Raw genomic sequence first — 13,933 nt, 5'->3', positions numbered from 1 at the left:
CAATTAAAGTTTAGAGTGGAAAATCATTCAAAACCAGTTTTTGTTTATACTGGAAATTTAATCTAGGGGTGCTTTACCATTGAGCTATATCCCCAACCCTTTTAATTTTTTATTTTGAGACAGGATTTTGCTGAGCTGCTGAGGGCCTCACTAAGTAGCCATGGCTTACCTCTAACTTGTGATTCTCCTGTCTCAGTTCCCATATTCCTGGTATTATAGGCCTGTATCACTGTGCCTGGCCATCTAAACCCTTTTGAAGACTTTTTGCTTAGTGCTGATAGAGGTTGAATACCAGATCACCAAACCTAAAACTATAGTAATATTTATACTAAAAGAAAATGTATTATTCTTGAAAGATTCAAAAGACTTGAATTCTATTTCTACCTTGCTATAAGAAGCAGTACAACTGTATGCTCGACTGATCTATAGAATTTGGAATTTAAAACAGGTGATTCCTAAAGTCTCAGGAGAGCCCATATTTAAGCCAGAAGTGATAGTTCACTTCTTTTTTTTTTTTTTAAGAGATAATAAGGTTAATTTCTGTCAGAGAGAAATCCAAATATATCACAGGGTAAACAGATATTGAAATTTGTCACCAATACCCTGACTAGAATAAAGTGAGTGAAGAACTTGCCTAGGGAACAAAAATTTAAGGGATGCTAAAAACACACTTATCAGGATACATAATTTTTTGGGGGGTGGGGTACTGGGGATTGAACTCAGGGACACTTGACCACTGAGCCACATCCCCAGCCCTATTTTGTATTTTATTTAGAGACAGGGTCTCACTGAGTTGCTTAGTGCCTTGCTTTTGCTGAGGCTGGTTTTGAACTTGCAATTCTCCTGCCTCAGCCTCCAGAACCAAGCCGCTGAGATTACGGGAGTGTACCACTGCACCTGGCAGGATACATAATATTTTAATGCACTATTTTAAACATTCATAATTAATGCCACAAATCCATGGTGAACAAAATATCAAAACTTTAAAAAGATGCTTCCCTCATTGGCATGACTTGGATTTTCACTTTACCTGACCTTGTCAGGGAGATGACAGAAGCACAGATAATAAGACTCTTTGCACAGATGAAGCTGAGTGTCCAAGATGCTTTTTACCAATCATTACTTACAGAATGTTGCCAAGTGCTAAAAGCCTGGGCAATTGTGTAGCTCTGCAACAAGCCTGGCCATCACTCAACAGGGATGCAGGAAAAACCACAACTTGATTCAGGAGCCTGGTCATAGGCCTGAGAAAAAGGGAGTGAGATGGTTGATTGGCTTAGGAAGAAGGGGACAGTCTAGCCACAAACCTCCACTCCCTTTTCCCTCCTTTCCCCGCCATGTTCTTTGCCATCCTGTTCTTACCTGTGGAGGCACTTCCTATATTCCATGCAAATCTAGTTGTTTCTTCTCATTGGAGATTTGTAGTGGGCCAACAGCAAAAAGAACATTTCAGAGTAAATCAGGAGCAGTTGGAAAGTATGTGAGTTTCATGGCAAACACACACACACACACACACACACCCCAAATATAAAAACCTGGTGGTTTGTTTCAACACATGTGAAACACTAGGAAAGGGCCCAAATCTAACCATCCTTGCAATTTTCTACTGAATCAAAACCAAATGAATGGCCTTCATTTTTACAACTGCTAACAGTAGGCTGATGAACACTAAGACTTCCAGAATCCAAAGGACCAGCCTAGGAACACATGTTGCTATGTAGTTCTTTCATCTATGCTTACAGATTCATTTCAGAAAAATAGTATGAATACACATTTTTTGTGGATAACAACTGTACTATTTTCAAAGATAGACTGGCTGCTTGGTGAGATAGTAAGTAAGTTCCACCATACTCAGAGTGTTTAAGCTGAGACCTAGGAGTGTTTCTCTTGGAATGGTGATACAGGCATTAAATTCACAGTTCAACCTGGATAACATTGAATGTTACTCTAATGTTCTAAAATTCTTCAAGAGATAGTGCCATAGAATGATAAAAATATCATAAACATTAGAAAGAAAATAAGGGTAAATGACCAGACATGGTGGCACACACCTGTAATCCCGGTGGCTCAGGAGGCGGAGGCAGGAGAATGGTGAGTTCAAAGCCAGCCTTAGCAATGGCAAGGCACTAAGCAACTCAGTGAGACCCTGTCTCTAAATAAAAAAATACAAAATAAGACTGGGGATGTGGCTCAGTGGTTGAGTGCCCCTGAGTTCAATTCCTGATACCAAAAAAAAAACAAAACAAAACAAAACAAAACAAAGAAAAAAAAAAAAACCTAAGGGCAAATGTTTACAATGTCACTTAGGCAGACCTACCTTTGGAAGGGCATTTTAGTGGTAAACAGATCTACAGATTTTTCCCCTCAGTTCCTCTCTTTCCACCTCCCCTATTGCCATCCGACCTGCTGCCTTTATTTACCATTTTTCTGCAAAGATAATGAAAATAAAAGTGGAGACTCAGTCCACAAGGAAGCATTACTATAGACAAAAGTTGGCTGTATATGTGCCTTAGTTTTTACCTCTTAATTCCACACTAATTATGCACTAAGTGATTGACCATAACATATAGCATTCCAAATGACCCTCAGGCCAGTTGTGAATCACAGCTTTCCTGAGCTATATTCTTTTCCCTCTCAAAGCTAGATTTAACTAGAGGGGTGATAAACAGCCCCACGAAGATGGAACTCAACATATAACATTCTGGATACTCCATGTGGTTGGGAAATCACACCATTAAATAAAAAAATCAAACACCAATTCAAAGCTCAACTCTGCTACTTGCTAGCTGCTTGCTTACTCTGTTCCCCCTCAACAGAAATGGGCATATTAATATAGGATCATTGCAGAGACATGTGCAGTGGATATGTAGAGAGTCTGACACATGTAGATATGTATTCAGTTTTAGTTTTCACCTTGTCTACCACCAGAAAGACTGTTCAGCACTGTGGGAATACAAAGCTGAAAGCACTTAAGGCTTTCTTTAAGGACCTTATATCAGCTGTTCTCACAGTCAAAGGATTAAATTTGCTTTATTACCTGGAATAGTGGTGTCACCTGGAATACAAGTTGTAACAAGCCCACCAGGCAATTGGTTAAAAAAAAAAACAGACTAGAACTCCATGTTACCCTTGCAAAGAGAAAAATCTAATATACATTGATATAAATAGTCTAAATTATTTTTCATGAAGTCTGAGTATTCTTGTTTTGGCTTGCCAATAGGGAAGCGATGTGCAATGAAATTAGTGGGAGGTAAATTTAGAATGAGAAGCAGTAAATAACTACTTTACATAAGTGTCATCAGTCTCTACTGAGTCCATCGCTATGCCTGGTTTTAATAAAGCTGTGTAGTTTTATGAGCATTTATTGCTTAAAACCTCAGATGATGAGAGAATAAAATCACAAGTAATGGAGATACATAAAGGACCAACATTAAATTTTCAGTGCTCTTGCCCAATTTGTTTCAGCAGGGATTTTGTTGTTTCTGCTGTTTTGTTTTTTAAGACAGAGTCTCCCTAAGTTGCCCAGGCTGGCCTCTACCTCAATTCTCCCACCTCAGCCTTCTGAATGGCAGGGACTACAGGCATGCACCATCACATCTGGCTAGTTTCAGCTTTTCTGTTTGCCCTCCTGGCTCCTGTATATTTCCAGTGTCAGGTATTTGTTTTACAAACCACACTTATTGGACCAGGAAGAGATTTGGAATGCTCTCATCTTCACTTTAATAAATATGAACCAACTCAAAGTTTAAGCATCTCTATAAATCACAGAACTAGTCTCCTTAATTGAATCCATTTTCCTTTTTATTTTTCAAAATTCTTCAACAATTATTTAGTAGTTTACAACTTATCCAGCAACCTCACATGTCTAGGACCAAGACAGAAATAAGAGTAAATAAGACATACTGAATTATTTTAGGTCAGTTCCCTGAATTATTTTAGGTTAGGTTCTCACTCAGAACATATTAACCCACCATTTGCACACACAACATTTCTGGTTTCTCCATTGGAGTTGAATTCAAATGCCAATTAGCATTGGTAGTAGGTTGCAACTATATTGACTATCTTATATTATGTAGAATATCCTGTTCTTTGGTGATGCTGGATATGTGATGTGATAGTGTTTTCCACACCATTGTGAATTTCCATTCCAATGTTTCATTTATAGATTCTTTTAGAGAACGGGTTTTGAAGTTAGGTGGATCTGGCTTAAATCCAAGGTTTGCAAATTTGCTGGTTTTTTGACCTGTCTGTTATCAATTTCCTCACCTATAAAATGAAAATTTTCATAAACATGCCATAAGGCTGCTGCAAGATTAAAATATATATTATACTACTGTAACCTAGAACATAGCAAGTGATCAATAACTATAAATTCTCTGTTGTCTTATTCAGGTATGCATGCCTTATCTTTCTAATTAGAGTGTATGCCACATGGAAGATACTTGCTTATATTTCTGATCAAGGAGAATTGTAGTTAAGGTATAACTCATATTTTTAGTTGCTTTCATGTGGAATCTTTCTTTAAGTCTTATTTCTTAACCATTGTCATTATATCATAAGGAAACCCTTTCAAGTTAGGGAATTTACATGTCCATTGGAACTACTTCAAGTTCTCACACTTTCTAAGAATCAGGTTGATGATCTTCTTGATGAGATTGAGGATTTCTTAAGTAAATAGAGATAATAATTGACTCCACAGGATGTTATTATCATTATACAACAGCAAATATGCAGAGAAATCAAGTGCCTAGACTTAATAATACAAGGGTTTCAGATAATCTGATAAAACCCTTCAATTTCTAAATGGGATTTAAAAATCTTGTGTTACACTAAACAGACTACAGGTGTATGGACTGTATTCAACTGATCTGGTAAAAAAATGGTACTGAGTTAGAATATAATTTTTAAGGCTAGGATATTTTTCTTAGATTTAAGATTGAATTATATCCCCAAAGAAAATTTTAGTATTTTACCTTAATAAACCTACTTTTGTCAATATATGAATTCTATGTAAATTTTCATTATAAAGGAAACTATTAAAATGAGCATATGAAGAATTTTATTGTAGAATATACTGTCTATATTGGGTAGATGAAGAATAAGTCTTAGGTCATTTGCTGGAAAATACGTCTGCCTCCACCTCAGGAGGTACATTGTCACCGCAGCAGCATCCTCTCTTGCTGAAGTTGTTGGTGGGAATATCATTCCTCACACTCCAGGAGAACGCTTTTAAAAAATGTATTTTTATAATCGCCCTATTAGAGAAAGGAAAAAGAGGAAGGAAAGAAACTGAAATATTTTCCTTCCTTTCCATGCATCAGGTGCTATGCAGTTTATTACAGTGAGCATTTTTGCACTCAATTTTCAAAACAATTCAATGAAGTATTATCATATTCATTTTATAGATGAAGAAAAGCTAGGAAAAGTTAAGGAACTTGTCGCAGATAACAGTTTCAAATCCAGATGTTTCTCTTGAAATCCATACTCTTTTCAATAACATATGCTGCCTACATAGGGCAACAGAAGCTAGCTCATTGCTTCTTTCTCAGGTTAAATCATACTGACGTGACTGAAGGGAGCTCTCTGAGGGTATTGAGTATAGAACCAACCACTTCCTCTCTGCAGAACCTAACCATCCACACTGAGGGCTTTCGCTAAAACCCAAAGCATGGGGACCACGTGGTCACAATACGTAAATGGGCCTCAGCCCTGAATGTCTCCTACCTCCTAAAGTGAATGTACACGTTCTAATCCATGTTTCACTTGTTTTCAAAGGAAGAATTTCCCTTGTCTCCAGTAATATTATTTTTTCCATGAACCTTTAAATTCCACATAAAAGCCACTCTCTGAAATGCTTTGCAACAGGCATATTTTATTTTTGATTTTTATTTCTTTTTTCGGTACTATTTTTAATAGAACCAACTGGGAAAGGTGGGTAGTAGAATACATTAGCATACAAGCATACTATTTTATCTAAATCAAGAGACATTTATTTTTGTTATTATTTTATGTAACACTTCCCTAAGTGACTTATTTTTCAGATTAAATCTAAGGAATACCTTAATATTAGAACAGTTATATAAAAATGTGAATTATAGTAATTGTTAGCCTAGCATGAGTTAACTAGTCTTCATCAAGTAGTTTTGTTTAATCTGCCAAAAAATTGGTTTCCTAGCTCAATAGATGCAGAAATTTAGCATTGTGCATTTCAAATAGTCTTTAAAAACTTAAATAACTTACATAATATAGATTTTGATCATGAGAATATGACTGAGATTCTCTAACTCTGAAAATATGAGGAATAGTCAATGTAAAATTAGTCTTCTCTTAAGTTTGAAATAGTTGAGTACTATTCTGTGGACTAATATTTGCTTATGATGTATCAATAGTTAAAAATGGTATATTTTATTTCAATTCAAAAAAATATTTAATCTTCTAGAAGAGGTCTGAAGAGATGAGCTTATGCAATCATCTGCTAGTACTGGAATACTTTCCCCTTAATATCTCTGATATAAACAACCAACATCAACTAACATCTATCTGTTTACACACTTCCCATGATAATGAGCTCACTACTTCAAGAGATAATATATTCTATTACTGGGAAACTCAAATCTTAAAATTTATTTTGTTGAGCTGGGCATGGGGGCACATGCCTGTTACCCCAGCAACTCAGGAGACTGAGGAAGAGGATTGCAAAGTTTGAGGCCAGCCTCAGCAATTTAGGGAGGCCCTCGGTAACTTAGCAAGACCCTGTCTCAAAATAAAAAGTAAAAAAGGACAGGGATGCAGTTCAGTGATTAAGCACACTTGGGTTCAATCTACAGTACCAAAATATATATGAAAACATATATAAAGTACCAAAATGTTTATTTTGCTGAGTCAAAAATATGTCATGTAGACGTGAATACTTACTTCAATAATTACTAGCATGAAGACCTTGATAAAATCATTTTTTTTACCTGACCCCCACTTCTTCATATAAAAAGAGCTTCTAGCACCATTATTGTGGGAAGCTCTAATAAAAGGAAAAGCAGGTAACTACATTCTTGGTACAGACTATATCTTATTTCTTGCTTTTTTTGTTTTTGTTTGTGTTTTTGGTACTGGGGATTGAGCCAGGAACACTTAACCACTGAGCCACATCCCCAGTCCTTTTGTAAATATTTAATTTTGAGACAGGGTCTTGCTAAATTTCTTAGGGCCTCCCTAAGTTGCTGAGGCCAGCTTTAAACTCTTGATTCTCCTGCCTCAACCTCCCGAGCCTCAGGGATTACAGGCATACTTTTTTCCATTTGTTATTCTCTTAAGAAAAAAATTGTCCAAAGGATTAATAATTAATTATTTCATGTATGTGTGTGTATATGTCTTCAGCATAGAAATAATGTTAACTTAATAGAAAATACCCCTTGTAAAATGACACTAAACAATTGCAAAATATCTTCTTTACAGATTTTACAATACTAATGGGATAACTTCCATATAAATGTTGATGCATTTTATAATATCAACCTTTAATGACCTCATACTGGTAAGAGAAGAGGAGGTAAAAGGAATTTTCAAAGTAATTTGAAAGATAGGTAGTAGACTTTCATAAGTCATGGGTTATCATCATGATTGCTTTTAGGTACAAATTTTTTTTCCCAAAATACAATGGAAAATTAAGTGATACGTGTGGGTCACTTACCCACAAGGAACACTTTCTAACTTATTCTGGTTATATCTGTGATACACTATCCTGATTACAAAGGGATTTTGTCTACTATTATTTTGGAAACTCCAGTATAAATTCCTAAGGAGTTAATAAATATTAATTAAATTAAATATCACTTATAAGAATGTATCCCAAGGAAGCAACTGGACAAGAGCAAAAAAAAAAAAAAAAAAAAAAAGCATATATGGAGAGGTTCACTTCAGCATTATTTATGACCATTTTAAAAATCAGATCAAATCACCACTAATTCATTCATAAAGTGAATTATATTATTTCTCTATGACAAAATATTAAAGACTTAATTAAAATCACGTTATGGATATTTATTACCACAGAAATATACCCATGATATATTACTTGGTGACTGAAGTAGTTAACAGAGTGTTGTGAATACACATGCATGCAAAAGATCTGGAAGGACACAAATAGGAAAGGGTTTGCAGTAGATGTCTTTGTAAAAGATTAATAGTGATTTTTATCTTCTGCTCTTTTTTTATAAACTTTTTGAAATTTTTATAGGGAGTAAGCATTACTTTTATTTTTTAAGCAATTCAATAAAGTATATACCAATATAACAAACAAATGTAATGACAAAGAATTTATACAGAGACACAGACACACACACATATAAACACTTGTACTTGAAATAAAATATTCTATAGCTGCCAATGTTGATAAAAATCACTAAGGGAATACTGTTAAAATATGATCAAGTCTATCACTTTTGAATTGAAATAGGTGTGGTTGAATAGTTTCAGAGAAGAGATTTACTTGACTTGCTTTTATTCCATTTTTCTGTTACTACAAAAACTTGTTACACAAAATTTTGAAATGTCCACAACCCAGTGCTGATCAAAGTGATATTTTCTTTTGCTCATGTCTTTGTTTATTGTATGTCCCAATGACCTTCTAGTTCTTACCTATGTGTGCATTCAATTTTTACATGTTAATAAGAATTTTGGTTACAAAATTTTGCAATCTTCATTTTCACATACCATTTTGCCCAATTCTACTTGGTTACCCTTCTTTCTTACCCCCTTGCTTTGCCCCTCTTTGCCCATTCAGTGTTAGTCTAGTATATAGGCTTTCACCCTTTTCTACAGTTTTCTGTAATCAGATGGTGATGATGATGATAAAGATAGATAGATAGATAGATAGATAGATAGATAGATAGATAGATAGATAGATAGATAGATAGATAAGGTTGTATTTTAAAAACATAAACCCATGCCATATGTATTTCTCTGTAGCTTTTTCTTCTCATTTAATGATGAATCAGCATTATCTTACTTCTATATTCAGCAAATGACCAATGAAACCAAATTATACTTGTGAAGTTCACCCTCAAAGAGGAAACAGTCCCTGAGGTCTCACTGCTACTCCCTCCTCTGCACTAACTTACTGTATGACTTGGGAAATTGAATACCTCACAATGAGCCTCAGTTTCCTCATTTGAAAATAAAATGGTAGACTACATCTTTTCCACCTCTATGATTCTATGATTCATGCTTTTATCTTTCAGTGTATGGACTATGTTTTGGTAGAATGGATCTCATTTAAAACTTTACTCTTCCTAATTTCTTAAAGACAATGGCCAGTAAATCTCAAGTATGTGAATTTTCATGAAGTTATTCTAGGAAAGCTGCCAGATCATCATTTGACAATGCTTTTAAAATATATTAATATAATAAATTCATAATCTAATTGGTATATGTCTGTAGGATAGATAAGTTCTCGTATCTATATGCAGACGTCTTTCACCTAAGCACGTTAACTCTCAAAATAAACCTTACACTGAACTGCAGGACACTTAAGTGGCTAATTGCATTCATGTGCATGGTAACAGTGCAAATGGGAATAAACACAGAATTCTAATACTGTATCCTACCTGCTTCTTCTATTTAAGAAGATACCAAAAATTTTAAGATGTAAATTTTTACATTTTACTCAGGGGAGATTGAACTCAGGAGCATTCTACATACTGAGCTATATGCCCAGTCCTTTTTTATTTTTATTTTGAGATAGGGTCTTGGTAAAGTGTTGAGGCTGACCTTGAACTTGTACTCTTCTTGCCTCAGCCTTCCCAGTTGCTAGATTACAGGCATTCACCACAGTGCCAGCCTTCTTGACTGCTTTTTGAATCCACTAAGCTTTTTATAAGTGTTATGACAAAAGGAGCCAGCATTTTGATAGTGTGTACTTTTCATTAGGTGGCAGATACAGCACTTACCAAATGCTCTCAATTACCATTCCTTGTCCTAATTTGTCTTGACCAAACTTCACTGAGACATCTCTCCTCCCCATAGCCTCCTGAACTTTGCCTGTCCCCAAATCTGAGCCTGTACTAAAATGTAAAACATCCTCCCTTAACCACTCATTCCAAATCAGCTGAGCCCAGATAAAAGCATTTCCTCTGATACATCCCTGATCCTGATGTGTGCTCACCTCTACCCTCTCTATCAATTTGCCCCCACAGTCCCTGCTAGTCCCACTTAACCCTCCCTATAAAGGAAAAGCCTCTTTCTGTTTGATTTTGAGATGCTTAAAAATCCTGAGGGAGGAACATTCTCCCTACAAGAATCATTTTTAAAATCTTACCTTGCCTAAGTCTGGATTCCTTTTTATTTGACAGTACTAAAAATTCCTTAGGCCTTTTTATTGGTTCACCTTTTGTCCCTTGAACACTACACTAACTGATTTTTCTCTGCTATAACCATCATTTAAAAAATCAGTGCATAATTTCCTCTGTGTGTGAGTTGTGGATTATATCCCTACAATGACCAGAACTACAGATACGATATAATTATATATGTAAGATGTGTACCCCAGACAATGTGCAAATTGATTTGTCAATTTCTGATACAATTCTGTATCAACAAAGAATTTCCTTAGAAAGTCCCACCATTATCTCTTTGTATTGCAACAAATATGCATAAACATAAAACTAAAAGACTTATTTTTAACAAAAGCTCAATGTGTGATACCAAATTCCTTACCAACCACTGTTGCTGACACATGAAATGGTCATGATAGTGACACAGAGCCTTTATTATAAAAATAAAGGAAAGAGAACAGAACTCTATTACCCTGTGCACTTACAACAAAAATTTTTTCTTTGTGAACTACCGCAGCATTTAAATAAACCATTTGCACCTGGTGTATACGCTTGTCATTTTTTTCTTAGGATGCTACTTAGAGTGGAATTCTCTATATTTATACTCTGCCTATCTCCAAAAAAGACTTAGAAGACTTAAAATAAAAGACATAATTACAGCAAAATAAAATCCCGTTAAGACAATAGTAAGATATGAGCCAGATAGTTTTAAAGAGAAAAACTTAATAAGGGAGAAAAAAAGAAAGAAAATAGTCTAGAAAAACCTAAGCTAAGGAAAATGACTGTTAAGTAAGCCTGCAACTTAACTCTGAACTTCTTGGCAATGAAGACAAAAGCACACTACAGAACTGTCATTATAAGGGCAAAATTGTCAAGGCAAGGAGAAAAAGGGAATTTCCTAGGTTTAAATTCTAGAAGGGGTTTTCCCAATGGGTCATTCCATAAACTATATAAGTAGGTGAGGAATCATAATGCTTCCATTAGAATTCAGGGAAGGGAGGAGGATCCCACCTGTAACTTCCTGTGGCCAGGTTTGCAGTGATAAACTGGTGCTTCTGTGAAGACCTTTCTTCTAGGGACTTGTAGCTTTCTGCATGATAGAAACACATGCTGATTTTAAAACATCAGTGCTCTTCTTTCTTACCTTCTTTTAGAAGGCCCTCTTTATTTAACATATTCCATTTATCATTTACTTTAGTAATAGGAGTTGTGGAGTACTTAAAAAAAATTTTGTACTACCTAAAATTTTAGGTGACCTTAAGTTTGGAGAGTCGTGTACCCTATGTGAAAGAATGTGAAATATGGCCTCAGAAGGTGTAAGACGAGTACCAGTTTCATCCCATACTCTCTGCGTGACCTTGAACAATCTACTTCATCATTTTGAGCCTTCATTACCTTATTCTTTAAAAGGGGAATGGTGATAAATTTCCTACTTGTTAAAATTAAATAAGATAACTTATATGAAAGTACTTGTAAACTGTAAAAACCTATTTGTTACAATTATGTCACCTTTCAAGAAAGTTCTTCTCTTTGAAATTGGAGATCATTTTATTTAATTTTTTTCCTCTCCATATAATCGAATTGTTTTAGTCAGCTTTTTTGCTGCTGTGACATGACCAAAAGACCTGACAAGAATAATTTTAGAGGAGGAAAAGTTTATTTGGAGGCTCATGGATTCCATGCTGTCCATGCAGGCTCCATTCCTCAGGGCCCTGAGGCAGAGCATCATGGTGGAAGAATGTGGTAGAGGAAAACAGCTCAGGACATGATGATCAGGAAGCAGAGAGAGAGCTTTCCTCACCATAACAAAACATAAACCCCCAAGGACCCACCTCCTCCAGCTATACCCTACTTGGCTACAGTTTTCATGTAATTAATCTTTATCAGGGTATTCATGTACTGATTGGGTTAAGGCTCTCATAACCCAATCATTTCAGTCCTAAACCTTCTTACATTGTCTCACACATGAGCTTTGGGGGACATCTCACATCCAAACCATAACACAATAAAGTAGTTGTTTTATACACTACTGTTGTTTTATATGGATCATTCACCTTTTGGACTATTTCTTTTAAAAAAAAAAATAGGCTTTTCTTCCTCAAGAAGTAAGAATAAAATACATTTTCTAATTTATTTTTAGATGTCAAATAAATTTTTGTTTACTCCATGAACAAAATAAATAGGCACCTTCCCCCACTAATAAAAACAGAAACAGAAGAATTCCAGAACAATGAACCAAGACCAAGTGCTCACACACAGGGGCACAAACAGTGCAGTGCAGCTCATGAGGAACTTTTAGCTGTAGTTAAACCTTTAATCAAATGCTCCTTAACAAATTTCTGTAAAGTAGACAGCAAATTATTTTAAAACGATCACTCTAGCGACTGGCTGGTTGGGTACTAGGAGGGACCTTGGAGAGCCTGAAGGCAGGCAGAGCAGCATGCTGCTGCCACGGTCATCTAGACCCAAGGGAAGCTGCCAACCCAGATTTAAGAGGTAGCTGGAGGGAAAGGGAAAGAAGTCAGGAGGAGAGATAATGTCCATTTTCTAGTGGAATTTAACCTTCCTTGAGTCACCAACTTTACAGAGTCTGATGGAAACTATGAGGCCTCTCCTAGAAAAAATACAAACACATTTCTTCAAAGAAAACGTTGTATTTTCAATGCCTCTCACCCGTACGTGTGTGTGTGTGTGTTTGTGCACACAAATATTGAAGATATTTCAATATATTGAAGGAGAATATTTCAAGCTATTGAAGGAGAAATGCTTGTAGGCAAAGAAACTATAAGTCTTATGAAGAATTACCAGTTTTAAAAGAGGTTTCTAATTCCTAAGGGTACTACCGACTTAAGATATCTGAAGTTTAAAGTTATTATACCCACCATTAATGCTAAAAATATCACCAAAGTCTCTCAGAGAAAGACAACAACATTTCTTATTTTAAATAAACATCAACCATAATCTAGATTTGGAAAATGAGTAAATTGAATGTTTTCAATTATGAGATGTCAAGAGAGTTTCAGTGTGCTTGTGTTTGGGTCACTAATACAAATGCAAGTTAAATTCTATTTTATTTGTGTAGTCTATTGATACACAATATCACATATCATATATCATGATATCATATACAGTGATATCCAGGGTATGAGGATCTGCCAGGCTCTTCCAAATTTCTGTGTGCTAGTAACAGTGGTTTCCATAAATCCGTGTTACTTTCATGTCCTGAATATCTTCACTGGCTACATGTATTTTCAACTTTAGGATTACAGTATGAAGAAAACTAAAAATACTCATTTTTTAATTATTTTTCTATGCTGAGAAATTTTCTCCATAAAGATTTTGTTTTTAAAATAGAAAATGTAATTGATTCATGATTCACAAGTAAGAAAATATGAAAGTATTTACAGACTTTAGTGAAGAACATCTCTTCATAATGCCTATTGCATCAGATACTCATGTCTCCTAGCAATAGGCAGCTACACAGTGTCCATCATATCTTTCTAGAAGTATTTAATCAAAACACAGCCAAAATGCACATATATTCTTTCTCCTCTTTATTCTTTGGTCATCTATTAAACAAATGGTAATGTACTCTACACACTATT

The 13,933-nt window shown here is 35.3% G+C and overlaps 1 protein-coding gene across 10 annotated transcripts in view; it reads left to right on the top strand.

Moving 5' to 3' along the window:
- Positions 1–13,933, top strand: part of ANKS1B (ankyrin repeat and sterile alpha motif domain containing 1B) — a 1,201,009-nt gene that overhangs the window by 773,346 nt on the left and 413,730 nt on the right. The window lies entirely within an intron of this gene.

Source organism: Sciurus vulgaris, assembly GCF_902686455.1.
Source record: "Sciurus vulgaris genome assembly, chromosome: 5".
Lineage (NCBI taxonomy): Eukaryota > Metazoa > Chordata > Mammalia > Rodentia > Sciuridae > Sciurus > Sciurus vulgaris.
Note: the sequence above shows the minus strand (reverse complement) of the source record. Positions and strands in the feature narration are given on the sequence as shown.